This window comes from Dermacentor albipictus, chromosome 1 (assembly GCF_038994185.2).
Source record: "Dermacentor albipictus isolate Rhodes 1998 colony chromosome 1, USDA_Dalb.pri_finalv2, whole genome shotgun sequence".
Taxonomy (NCBI): Eukaryota; Metazoa; Arthropoda; class Arachnida; order Ixodida; family Ixodidae; genus Dermacentor; species Dermacentor albipictus.
Window position 1 is genome coordinate 436,704,396 of NC_091821.1, and position 13,016 is coordinate 436,717,411.

At 48.9% G+C, this 13,016-nt stretch overlaps 2 protein-coding genes across 5 annotated transcripts in view; one reads left to right on the forward strand and one right to left on the reverse strand.

The window, feature by feature from the left end:
* Nucleotides 1-9,074, reverse strand: part of Uggt (UDP-glucose-glycoprotein glucosyltransferase) — a 190,324-nt gene extending 181,250 nt beyond the window's left edge. For 3 of the 4 annotated variants that reach the window (XM_065439714.2, XM_065439733.2, XM_065439723.2), the window contains exon 1: nt 8,758-9,073. The gene's annotated coding sequence lies outside the window, so the exon portion shown is untranslated. Of the gene's footprint in view, nt 1-8,757 lie in introns of all 4 variants that reach the window. The other variant, XM_065439706.2, reaches the window with a different exon arrangement.
* Nucleotides 9,075-9,174: 100 nt separating this feature from the next.
* Nucleotides 9,175-13,016, forward strand: part of Acsl (Acyl-CoA synthetase long-chain) — a 55,973-nt gene continuing 52,131 nt past the window's right edge. Inside the window, exon 1 of the mRNA XM_065439755.2 lies at nt 9,175-9,334. The gene's annotated coding sequence lies outside the window, so the exon portion shown is untranslated. The remainder of the gene's footprint in view (nt 9,335-13,016) is intronic.

Genomic DNA, 13,016 nt, shown 5'->3' on the forward strand with positions numbered 1-13,016 from the left:
CCCTTACCTTTCTAAATTAAATTCATTCTACTTTGTTGCTAACTGTCTGGTATTCGTCTATCTTTAAAGTTTTTTCCACTGCTTTCACCAGAGCTCCCTTACCTTTTGGCCCTAGTTAATCTATAAGCCTAATGGGAACCTCGTATAGCCCTGTGGCTGTGCGCTTAAGAATTTTCTTTTTGGCTTTCTTCAAGTTGAAATTTGTCAGCACCAGCTCCTTTTCCACCTGGGTTTCTTTCATGCTCTTTTTTTTTTCTTCAAATAAAACCACACATTGCCTTGGAAAGATTCGGCTGTTATTTTTCGGATGTAATTTACTGCTGCTTCTCCTTCCAGTCGGTTTCCATCTTTGTCTAGGATATGTTGTTGCATTGTCGACTTCCTGCCTAATAATTTTATGTGGTTCCAAAATATTCTAGGCGCGGCCTTCTTTTTCTCACGTATTTCTGACAACCAATATTCACTTTCACCTTTTATCTTCGCTTGCACCAGTATTTGAACCGTAGACTTTTTCTCCCGATATATTTCCCATTTACTGGCTACTTCATCTTACAGCAACTGCGCCTTCTTTGCCTGCCTGTGCTCTCGGGATGCTTTCTGTAGTTCGGCGATCGCTTCTCGTATCTCTCTGTTCCACCAGCTTTTCCGTTTCTTTTTTCCTTTCCAACGAACGTGTTGTTTCTCTTTCAGTATTTCTGTCGTTACTACACTTAGAAGCTCACTAAATTCCCACCCTTTATTTGGCCATTTGCTAAGTTCTTCCTCGACTCTAGTGACTATATTTGTTATTCGTTCAGCGTTCAAATTTGAACTGGCCATTTTGCACTCCTTGCTCTCTTTCCCAACTACATATCCCATTTTGAAAATGATGCATTTATGGTCACTCCCTATGCTGCTTATACCCTTCCTCATCAATGACCATTTCTCTCAACTTATGAATTCCTTCCGTCATCAGACAGTAATCAATGGTTGATTGCCGGTTTCCTACTTCCCACATGATCTGCCCTTCACACTTAGGCCCTGTATTCACGATAACGAGGTTATGTTGCTCACAAAGGTCTAGCATAGACTTTCCGTTGTTGTCGGTATAGCCATCTAAATCCTGTATGTGGGCACTCATGTCATCTAATAGGAAGAGTTCAGCACCATTCGTGAAACCCTTAATATCAGCGCTTATGCATTCCACTAACTCTTTATTCTTCTCTGTGCAATTATTTCCGGTCCACAAATATGTAACGCCCAGACAAGCTTTTTTCCCACTCATTGTACCTGAGAGCGCTCGTGAGCGCCCCCCTATGCGGTTGGAAAGCTAACAGAAGACTCCCCGCCTGGCTGGACATTCTGGCATGCTCGGGCAAGCTCCCGTGTCCACGTTTCTGAATGCCACGCCAGCGCACTGCATCGCGTATGGATCTACGAATTATAGCGGCAAGAATAACATTCTTTCTGTAGAGAGCGTCATGGGTGAACACCGTAAAGCGGTTGAATGCGGACAGCTCAGTGTGGTAACCAAACGAGCACTCAGGGATTCGGATTCGCAATGAGCACTTTATAACAAGTATACGTCATGAATTTTGGCCTGTAATGAGTTTTTTGTAATGATATTTGCCCGTCTTCAATTTTAGCTGAGCCTTTAAACATTTCTAGCCACTCTGGCTACGTGCTGTTTTCACATACACCTGAACTTCCAGTCAGGCTGAAGTGCAGCAGCATGGTCGCTGCATGGATTAAGAGGCATGTAACAGCATGTTAATGACAGCGAAGTAGGATGTCGGTGTGCCAGACGCGGAATGGCATCGGCTAGTGGTTTCAGAGCGCGCGGGCTCGCTCCGCCGGCACCTCGCAGGCGGAAACTGTGCGCATGTGTGCGCGCCAGCTAACACACGCATTTTTATTGCGAGTGGAAACGAAAATCAAAGGTTGTATTTGCTAACAATTATTTTTAAAATCATGTCATACTGACTCGCACATCGCTATGCTTCTGATAGCACAAAGATTGGCTACTTTATGCGACGAGTTATGACATAAATGCAATCTTTGGAAAATATGGCGCTAAGGCCACAATCATGCCCCTCGAAGTGTGAGGTAAGTGAGTGATATGAAGCAGAGGCTAGCCGACAGAATGCAGCCTGTTTCGACAGCTGGCAATGTGACAGGTTGTATGTGTTAGCATCTACTCAAGCCACTCCAGTTCATCCTTGGGCTTCATTTTAGCTTTGTTTTAATACATACATGTAACAGTGTGCACAGCTAAATGTGCATTGTGATGCATACAGTTCAGCTTCTACAACACTACAGGAAGAGAAAAGCAAGAGTGAATCTACAGATGTTAAATCCAATGGGGCAGGTGCAAGCTGCCCAAACAAGACCAACTTGTAGGTCATTAGCGCTCAGATTAAGCATAATGTTGTTCGCATAACACTCTTCTTTAAATGCCCAACCACAATGGACCTGACGCATGGTCGCGGTTGTTGAGTGCAGAGAGCTCCACACCTGGTTGGTGGCGATTGAGCATCACGAAGTCACAAGTCCATCCCGAGTCCAAAAAAGAAAACGGAACGCAGTCTTCCTTCGTCGTTTTGATACGACGTAAGACGGCTAAGCAAACAACCCAAGCTTGATTTCACGCAATCAAACTCGATGGCGCAGGTAGCAACAAGGCGACGACGGGGAATGTTTTCCACACAAATACTCTCGCACCCAGCGCTCCGAACGCTTCCTCATGCATATGGCAGGGGGTGCTCACTTTTTGCAATGTGTCCATTACAGTGAGCATTACTGAGCAAACAAAGTATCGTCAATTATGAAATTCTCCACTAAAATGTAATTGATGACAAGCAGGTCTGCAAGATGGTGAGGTGAGCTACACCTTTTGCGACGCTCTTATGAATCGTATTTAGGACAGGGTGGCATGTCAGTCAAGACTCCTCTTTGAAACCAAATTTTGCGGTGTGCAAAATCAGTGATGATGATGAGCCACAATAAACAGGAGCATATTTTTACTGAGCAGAAGGCCCTAGCTGACGGTCATTCCTCGGCAGATCAATGACCGGGCCGTCACGTCAGCTGCGTGTGATCTGAAACCCATGCCCGCTTCACTTCTTAGGCAACGGCCTGTCCCTAGCCAGCTGCCATTCTCCTCTTCTTCCTCTACACTGATGCTACCACAGGAGCCCCCCCCTCCCTACTGAGGGAGCTGTGCAGGTAGCCAGAACACTACTTTGAGGACTTTGGGTCGGGATGTTGGGAGTTGAAGTGTGTTTGACGACTGGCAAAGACCAACTGGCTTTAAACTAATTGGTATATCCGGTGACTGAGGGAGTGTGTCCTTAACCAAGGCAGGTTTGAGGCAGGCAATGAATAGAAATAGTGTCCTGTCGGCCATTGAAGTCCGCAGTGAAATGCTTGTCGGCATGATGAGTGACATGGTATGGACCGTCGTAAAGGCACTGCAGGGGTTTTCGCATGGAGCCATGGTGGACAAAAACATAAAAAGGATAGAGCCAGCTCTTTGGGAATATGTGATGTGGTACGGTGCTGACAGCATGGCTCAGGAGCACGAAGTGTTCTGAACGAAGCTCGCAGCCTGTTGATGCACAGTGGGGTCAAGCCACGGCGATGAAACGGTAGGTTTGAAGAACTTCCCTGGAAGGCATAGTGGTGCTCCAAAAACCATCCCGGCAGGCACATAGCACAGATCCTGCTTCAGTGTAGCCTGAAGACTCAGCATAACCAGGGGTAGTGAAGTAGACCAGTCAGTGGCATCAGGTTGCGCTCTGAGCGAGGTCTTGACTGAGTGGTGAAAACATTCAACAAGGCCATCGGCGATGGGGTGATATGCCATGGTGTACATGTGAGAAGTGCCTATGAGGTACAGCAGGTTACTGAATAGTGCTGATTCAAACTGGCGTCCACTACCGGTTGTAATAGTAGATGGTACGCCGTATTGCGAAACCCAGCCCACGAGAAACGCTTCTGCGTGGGTTTCAGTATGGACGTCGGGTAGAGGCAAAGCTTCTGGCGATCAGGTAAAGCGATCTATGCAGGTTAGGAGGTAGAAGTTCCTGTCTGTTGGCGGCCATGGCCACAAAATGTCAATGTGAACCTTGCCGAATCATTCAGATGGTGGAGTAAACGAGCCGAAAGGCGCCTTTGTGTGTCAGTGAACCTTCGATTGTTGACATACCAGACAACCACATACCCAGACATGTACGTCCTTGTTGATGCCCAGCCAGACGAAATGTTGTGTCACCACATGTTGCGTGGCCCAGATTCCAGGGTGGGACAGTTTATGAAGGGCATTGAAAACAGTGCGCCGAAAATTGAGTGGAACGACTGGACGTGGGGTGCACGTGGAGACGTCTGAACGTTCCACGAGTGAAACAGCGGGACTTGGTGCATTCATGACGGAGTTGCGCAAATGTTGTAGGAATGATCCTCGAAACAAATCTTGATCAAAGGTGGTTGCCTTGTCTCCAAGGAGCTGTTGAAAATGACGCAGGAGCTGTGAAGGTTTGCGATCCCCAGGCTCTTCAGTTTGGAGAAACTGCCGTAGCCATTGCAGTTCCAACATTGTCATGCGTTTGATGAGTTCACTCGTGAGGCTGTAGAAAGTGTCTGTTGGTGGATGGTTGAAGGATCAAGTCGTGAAGCCCAGTGGCAATCTCGGGCAGCAGTGAGGATACTAGATGGTTGAATTTTTTAGTCTGCGATGTGACTGACGCGATGGTGAACTGGCTGTTTACTTGAGCGATCCAGAGTTGAGGGTCTGCTGGCCAGTACTGGGGTAACCTCAGCAAGAGAGCAGCCACATCGCGCTGTGATGCAGGGGTTGTTCGATCGCTGTCATCCGTGACGGTGGTTCCGTGCTGATCATTGGAAGCTTTGCTGTTGTCATCAGCTATGTCCACTGTCCGTGGTCACCAATCTTGTGGCGCTAAGTCAATCAATCAATTAAATTCAATGATGACGTCACGCCACAATAAACAGGAGCATATCTGTACTGAGCAGAAGGTCCTAGCTGACGGTCATTCCTCAGCAGATAAAACACCCGGCCCTCTTGCCGGCTGCGCATGAGCTGAGCCATGTGCCCGCTTTGCTTCCTGGGCAATGGCCTGTCCCTAGCAAGCCGCCGTTGTCCTCTTCTTCCTCTATGTTGATGCTGCTACACTTTCTTTGCCACTACCTCCCCCCCCCACCGTTTGTGGGTGCAGGGTGCTGGTGTCCTGCCATTTTAAAACCCTTGGGCCACTGCATATATGCAATCGGGCATGTGCCAGTGTGTATGTGTCCAAATGTACAACTTGATTTACTAAGTATGTGCAACAGGGCATGTGGCACTGGGTATTTGAGCATTCTTGATCAATTGCCAGAATAGGTATGTACCACTGGGTAAGTGTCCGAATAGACAAGCAGAACAAAAGGCAAGAGTTGAAGTCGGATGGAAAAGTGATGAAGTCGGCATCAAAAGCAGCCAAGCGTGAAGAAAGATATTGCAGTGAACAGAATCTGGACTTGAGTGTGCACCGAGAGAAGAGTGTTAAGCTACAAAGAAGAGAAGAAAAAGCCGGTAACAGAACATTGAAGGATTTGGCTACACAGAAGTGAACAAGAAGTTCGTTGCAGAAGTTGCTCAGTGTGGGGAAAGTATCAAACAATAAAAAGAGAGCAAGAGCAGAAATGTGCTTAAGTGAGGAGAGTTGATCTACATAGAAGTGAAGACACTGCTGCAAACATCAAAGAAACCTTCGCTTATAACCGATATATACATATGTGCCATATCAGCCAAATGCTTTTTCTCACAGAATTTAGAGAGAATCCCATTTTGCTTACTATGCAGACTTCGTATATCTGCTGCACAACGTCCGTGAAGAATGGGTTCTATCCTACATGAGCAGAGAGCAACATTTTCTATGGCTTTTAACAGTAAAGCTCTTTGTTCTTTCCTGCCAATTAGTGGGAACTGGCTGCTGCTGGCTGTTGCCCTTCAGGGTAGACACAAGCCCATTATTCCCTACCTCCTACAGCAATACCTACACACTAATCCCTAAACGCTGTTCACTAGCCAATAGTCTTGCTTCTATGCATTGTGGAGTCCATAGATGGCTCCACAATGATGCCGCAGCTTTTGGTTTCTTGCAACGTAGTGCCCACACTTTGCATGTGCATTGGAGGGCGACGAACACACGCAGTGTGGTCAACATTCTGTAGCAAAATCAAGCAGCATTGATATGCAAATAAAGATGGGTTGGAGCGTGAGCGCACACTTGCCCATAAGGGGTAGCATCAATACGCGGTGATGAGATCGCAGTGGAACTGGAGCACATTGATAGTGCAAACAGGTACTTTGAGAAACATTTCATACAGGATGAGTATGGTTCAGAGCACAGGGTGCACAACAGTCTCTGGTTTCTGTTCGCCATGTACATGGTGTTGGAGCACATGTTTACATTGAGCGAGGCATTTCCCGGTGAAAATGTATTCAGCTTAATTGCATGCTCTACTTGCAAATTGTTTCTAAACAAGAACAACATTCTTAGCAAACAGCAATAAATGCCTTGCCTAAGCCAATTCACACAGTGCATGCAATCACATAATCTCTTTCTTTTTTTAGATCTTTTCAAACAAATTTTATTCTTCAGCGAGGCACTTTCAACTTGGCAATGGGTGCTGCGCTGTATGCTCATCTGGTATGCGCTTCTACATCTCGGCCGCCAAGAAAGAGGGCCAGACACTGTAACAGTGGCAATTTCCTATGTAGACTCTCAAAGCACCTATCAGGTGAGGCGCCCTCGGTTTGGGGAGGTACACCTCTTTCTAAGCGTTAAGGTCGGCAATGGCCGAGCACCTAGCCGGCAGCGTGCTTTTACTGGCAGGTACCCACCCGGTGGCAGCTCTACAGTCTGTCTCCCACAGCTGCGGCAGATGCTCTCCAACAGGGCCGTCTGTGGTTGGTCAAGGGTCACCCAGTGACCATGCCTAAATGTCACTATAAGGCCCCCATTCGAGATGAGAATCCTCACAAGCAGACGAGTGCTAGGCCAGGGGACATCTCTCACCACTAGAAAAATTGTAGGTTTACAGTGGCACTGAGCACCGATGCCGACCAATAAAATATGCCGGCTGACTTGAGCCCGGCCCGGGCCTGAACAAATATCGTCCAGGCTGCCTGAGCTTGTGTACATCCAACATGTCGCTCAGAAGAGCCGTGGACAGTGAAGCCTACTTCTAATTCCATGTTAGGCAGAATGCTCACCTGCCCCAAGCTGTGCACTAGAGGTGGGATATAAGATATATGGTACCACTGCTAAGCCGATGTTGCCCAATATCGAGGCACCAGATCTACCAGCGATGGACAAGGAGGACTTGTGTGAAAAGTGGACACCATAAACAATAAAGGAACTGATAGGGCCACCGAATACATTGACGAATGCAAAGTCTGAAGGGCCAAATTTGTCAGCACACCAAATGGCAGTCAGAAACAATGCCGATAACGACATGAGAAAGCGAAAGGGTGCAGCGCAACTCATTCCGTAAATTACACCATAAATGTGTAATCCTACAGCAGTGTATTTACTACATAACTTGGAATTTTTCGGTTAGAGATGTTTGGTACCAACATACTTCACTTTTATTTTTTTAGTTTGTTTAGCAGGGGTTCTTGCTCACAGCAACATTTCTGTGCATGGTTACGGTTGCACTGACATGAATGTAACTACAGTATGCTGAATATTGCACAAATGACAGTTGCTACTGTATTTAATGACTCTTCAAGCTGCCTCTTACTAGCACAGGAGGCTCATAACGGCCATAATTGTCCAACACATTACCTTATCCGCACTAGCTTCTAGAGCCACTGAGTAAATTAACTAAACTAGTCCGTACTGTTTCTACAATTGTTTGCAGTCCGTAATGCTGAAATAGCCTGTGGCAGAAGTATGCCGGCAAATGTGAAGGTTTGATTCCAATGAATAATTTTGGCGTCCCAAATTTACGCATGGCTATGGTCACCTTGTTGAGCTTTTTAACGTTACGCCCGCTGTAAGTATGATACATTTATTTCTGTCGTGATTTCAGTGGTTGTGAATCATGACCAGCTACACAGTTAACTGATAGTATGTGGCCTCCATGCACGATAGTACGATACCACGACCGAAACAAGACGCAAGCATGTTTTGTTAACACGGCGTGCTGCAGCTGCGCTTACGTCTGATCCTGATAACATAACGAATGTCGCTAGTTTGATACTATTTTCATTCATAGGTGAAGACGGCAACCAGCAAAGGTACCGTAGTAACAACTGCGATCAAGAAGAGGCATTAAACTCAGACTTGATCACGAGATATCCTGAAACTGTTAAACTATACAGTGAATCACATGAGCCTGCCTTCAGACAAATGCAAGCAGCGACGAGATCGTGGACAATGGTGGTCAACACCATATGCATGGTCAGGCGCGGCAGGATCACGGAAAAGGTGACAATCGGCGAGTTATTTGAATATTATTGCCAACATGTTCATCCCCAAGAATGACGTGGGCTTACAGACGGCGATCACAGGAAATGTCGCGCTGACGCGTCAGTGATCTTTTTACCTACTGCATTCGTATAAAAGGCAGTTTTTCTAACTAGCACGTGATTCGGGCGAACCTTCTGATGAGAAGTTCGGAAGACTGAACAAGAACACAGGCGTTCTTTCAGGGCAAAAGCTCACCGTACGGTTTCAAATGCTTCAGAACCAGTTGACAAGGTGCGCTTACCGATTAAATAGGCCAGCCTCCAGGAATTAGGGCTGTGAACTTGATGGTCACGGACGTAATAAATATTCCTTTTTAACTAATCACTAATACTACTACGTTAACCTAATTAAATTAAATTAGATAAGACATCAGCAACAATCCCCCATACCGCCGGCACCACAACGAAACTTGCATGCGTGTCGCCATGACACGATGCTCATCAAAGGCAAAAGTTTTTCAAAACTGCGCAACAATGCAATATAAATGTATTAGCCATAATAAAAACGTTTAATTTACAACTAATAACCAATTTAAAAACGTAAACGGAACCCTGGACAATTTTTGACGCGTGCGGCCAATCGCGGTGTGACAAGACGCCTCACGTGACCTTGCAGACGCCCGGCGCGCGCTGCGGACGAGAGTACGCGGATCACGCCACCTCAAAAACGCGCGTACAAGGGTGGCCGGTTTGTGGTTGTTGATTGTCAGTGATTCACAGTCTGCTCTTGCATGAGGGTGCGCATTGACCGGCTTCCTTGACTTCTTCGTACTCTGGAACATTGTCAGCGGACACCAACGCATCGCAGAATCGCAAACGGTAGGCGACTCCTCCCAGTCTGTGTGCGACTGGACCCCTGTGTTGTGTGTGTGTGAGAGACTGTGCTTTGGTTGTTCATTCATTCCCATTCATTTTTGTCGCGCCTTCGTTGCGACCTCCTTTACACTTCCTGCCGTGCACACGTCTGAAACGTAACTAAAGCAGTACGCTCGGACGTGATCTGCGAAATTGTTACATTTGGTTTCGTTGAGACGCCTTAATGTCCCGGGGACGCAGCACGATCGTGTCGTGTGGGGAAGTCTGCTTTCGTTAACTTTTGCCGCAAGTGTGTCCTCGCGGCGTGCGCGGAGCTCGCGACGAGATGTCGCACCCGCGAGTTTTTGCGATCGCTCTTCCATATAGCGGATAACTGCGTCGCAGATGGCTTCTATTTCTCGAGCACCCGTGCAGTCGAGCCACGCTCACGGTTGCGCCCTTCGATCCGTTTTCTTTTCGGCAACGGCCGAGGAGGGGGTGTGTGCAGCCAAAACAGATGACGTCACACGATGGGGTGATCTGACCGAAAGTGTCGTCACCAAAACGGTTCTTCAGTGTGGCGGCGGGCGTGTGAGTGTAGCCGTTGAAGTAGCGGTAGTTTCGGCCTCAGTGGAGCGGGCCCGGGGTTCCTGCGCCTTCAAAGTTGTGCAGGGCGCGGCATTGTAGCGTGTTTGTTTCAGACGCCAAGTGTGAATCCCCGCGAAGTATATTTACTTGCCTCTGCCGCGATCGTCACCGCCTCTTTCCCCGTGTTTGTGGTATTTTGATCTAGCTGGTGCAGATGGTAGGAGACCCGTGCAGCGCAAGTTAGCTCAGAAGGCACGATGCCAATTTCTCTAAACGAGCCAGCCTAGTAGCTGCGTCTGTGTGCCGCTGGCACGATTCCGGCTTGGTAGCCCGCGATGGGTTTGTCCTTGCCCTTCATTTCCGCGTGCCGGCAGTGTGGATTGCGGGAGATGTTTGCCCTGCGGCGAAATTGCCATTGGCGGCTGACCCATAGCTTCCCAATGAGCACATGACAATAATTCATTCTCTCAAGATATACGTCGGCGTTTCTACGTTCAACGGGCGAGCATAGACTCTGCACGCCTTTGGTGCCTGCCGCGTACCCGCTTCCGCCTTTCAATGAAATCTGCATCGATCTTCATATCGCCGCGTTTCGTTTGCTGCCATGCGCGTTTGTTGTTTATTGTGCGACCGCGATTTTGCTGCATTGCAGTTTCGAAGCGATCGCTAACGGTCTCTGCACTGCTTCCTTCGTCGCGCACGGTGCCACGTGTTCGCGGCATTGTTTGAAACGCCGGCATCTCCGTTATCGGCACACGTGGTGTCTCCCGTATCATCGCGCGTCGTTCATGGTATTCATTGCCGCGCGTTGGTTGTGGTTACGAGCGTGAGAGTTGACGCGTACGGCTGCTTGCGTATCCTGCTGTAAAGCACGGACGCACGTTCCGCGTCCGTTGTGAAGGCTCGTCGTTGGAACTCGCACGGTTGTCGCATCGAGCGAACAGCGTGAGCCCCGTCCGCAAGCGGCTCGCGCCACCAACGGTAGCGACGCTGATTGCCTTGACATCGCTGCATGTAAACCTTGTGTTCGCCCGCATCGCTGACCCGTGCGGTTCCATTTTTTTTCCTCCTCGGAATCACGGTAACGAGCGTTTTGAAAATCTTGGCCCGCGCCGGCGGAAGTCTGCGTAAAAGAAACCGCGTGTTGCGGCGGTCCCGTTCAGTCGCCCACACCGTCCGCGTCTCTCTCCTCTACGACGCATGCCCTCCGCGTGCTTGGGGAGGTCAATGCGCCGTACTGTGCTCTCGCTCTCTCGTAAGTGGCTGGCGGTTGTAGTAGGTCGGCCTCGGAGTGCGCACGCCACTCTTGCGCGAGGCGACAACGCCCGCAGCGAATCTGCGGAGCCTGACCTGGCTGCACCGGGTGGCGCGAGCATTCCTACGTAACGGAAAAAAAAAAAAAGAAACCTACCGCGTCGTCTGCTATGCGGCCATCGCGTGACGGGCGGCTTCTTTTTTTTTTTCTCGCCTGTCGTTCACTTCAAGTTTGCGCGCATCCCGCACGGTAGAGGTTTGCTGCCAGTCACTCTCGCGTGTGATTTGGAGCAGTGGGTGCGAATCCTTTCAAAGAAAACATAGGCTCGCCTTTGACTCGTGTCTTGAAACGCGTGTCGACTCTGCCTCGCAGAAGTGCCCACACTTGACACCAAACAGCCATCACATCTCGTCAACGAAACGGGGACACTTTATTTCTAGCGCTGTCGAAATCGCTGCCGCTCTACAAGTGTGCCCATAAATATATCCAGGTACCTGTACACGCCGTACTCGGACTTCAATATTCGTAGCAAAAGTGTTCAGCCGTGCGGCTGGTCGCGGAATCACAAGTGAGGTATTGGCAACTTTTCCGAGTTGAACCAACTGACACCGCTGCTTTTTATTAAGTGTTGCGCAATTGTCCGCTCGTTTCACTTTGCGTCTAACGCCACGTGGTGTGCCACCTTGGGGGACTCTCGTGCATGCCAAGAAGGGGCCGGCCCCGCCGGAGGACGCCGTGCGCTTCAAGGTCGACGACGTCGTCCGCGTAATTTGCTGGCGCGTTGCACTTGTGGATTAACCGGCGGGCAGTCGGGCATATCTGCGTTGCGGCCTTTCCACGCTTTATAGCGTCACCTGCCCGCGCGGCTAACAGGAGTGCTGGGTTTTGGATGAGTGCAGAATCAGATTGGCTGTATTTGTGGCAGGCATCATCGTGGTCCAGTTTCTGGAAGGTCCGTGGTATCGGCACCTGCGTATGAAAAAATGAGAGGCGGAGGGGGCGAGTACGGCGTAATTTGAGTCCACATGGCATAGTAGTGCAATTCTACGAAGAGGTTTGCGTCTACGGTACCATGGACTTAAGCAATATAAAATGGAGACCGAGGTCTTCTTTTTTTTTTTAATGTTTTCTGCGAACTGGAAAATTACATTCCCTAGCGCATGGCGACCTAGGGCAAAAATTCTTGAGCCTCAATTGGAAGACCGTTGCCCCCTTCAGAACGGGGCAGTAGTGTCCGCCGCCATACTTCCCAGTATTTTCGGGTTTCATTTCCAGTGCATACGTCCTGCATTCCATTTGCGCACTTCGATTAATGTTACTTGCGATTCTCTTAAATCTTTAAAGTGAATCTAAGCGATAGCTGCGAATGTTCCGCCTGTTCGCGCATCAAATGAAGCAATCAAATACAAAACATAACACGGCAAACTAAACGTTTATTTCTGCACAGCAATGTCATTTTTACTTCATTCGTATGTAACTTCAAAATATTGGACAAATATGCATGTTACTAAACACTTCGTTGACTACTGCGAACATGCGATGCTATGTCATCGAAACGATAGCCGGGCTGTCCACTCGGTGGTTGACCCCCTTCGGGAACACGTGCTCGACTATTGGCGCGCGCCGCTCCGACGCCACTCGCTTTGCCGCCAGTCGTCGTCTCCGTGCATTCCGCTCGCGTCCGCTTCCACACGAGCATTGCGCGTGGCACCCGCCATTGCTTTTCGTCGCTCGGTCACCGCAGCCATTCTTGGCACGTTCGCCCATTCCAGCGAGTCGGCTCGTGTCTTTCTCGCAGAGCCGCACCGCGAAGCGACATAAGGAAACAGTGCCAGGCGAGCCGACGGCACACGTTTCAGGTGC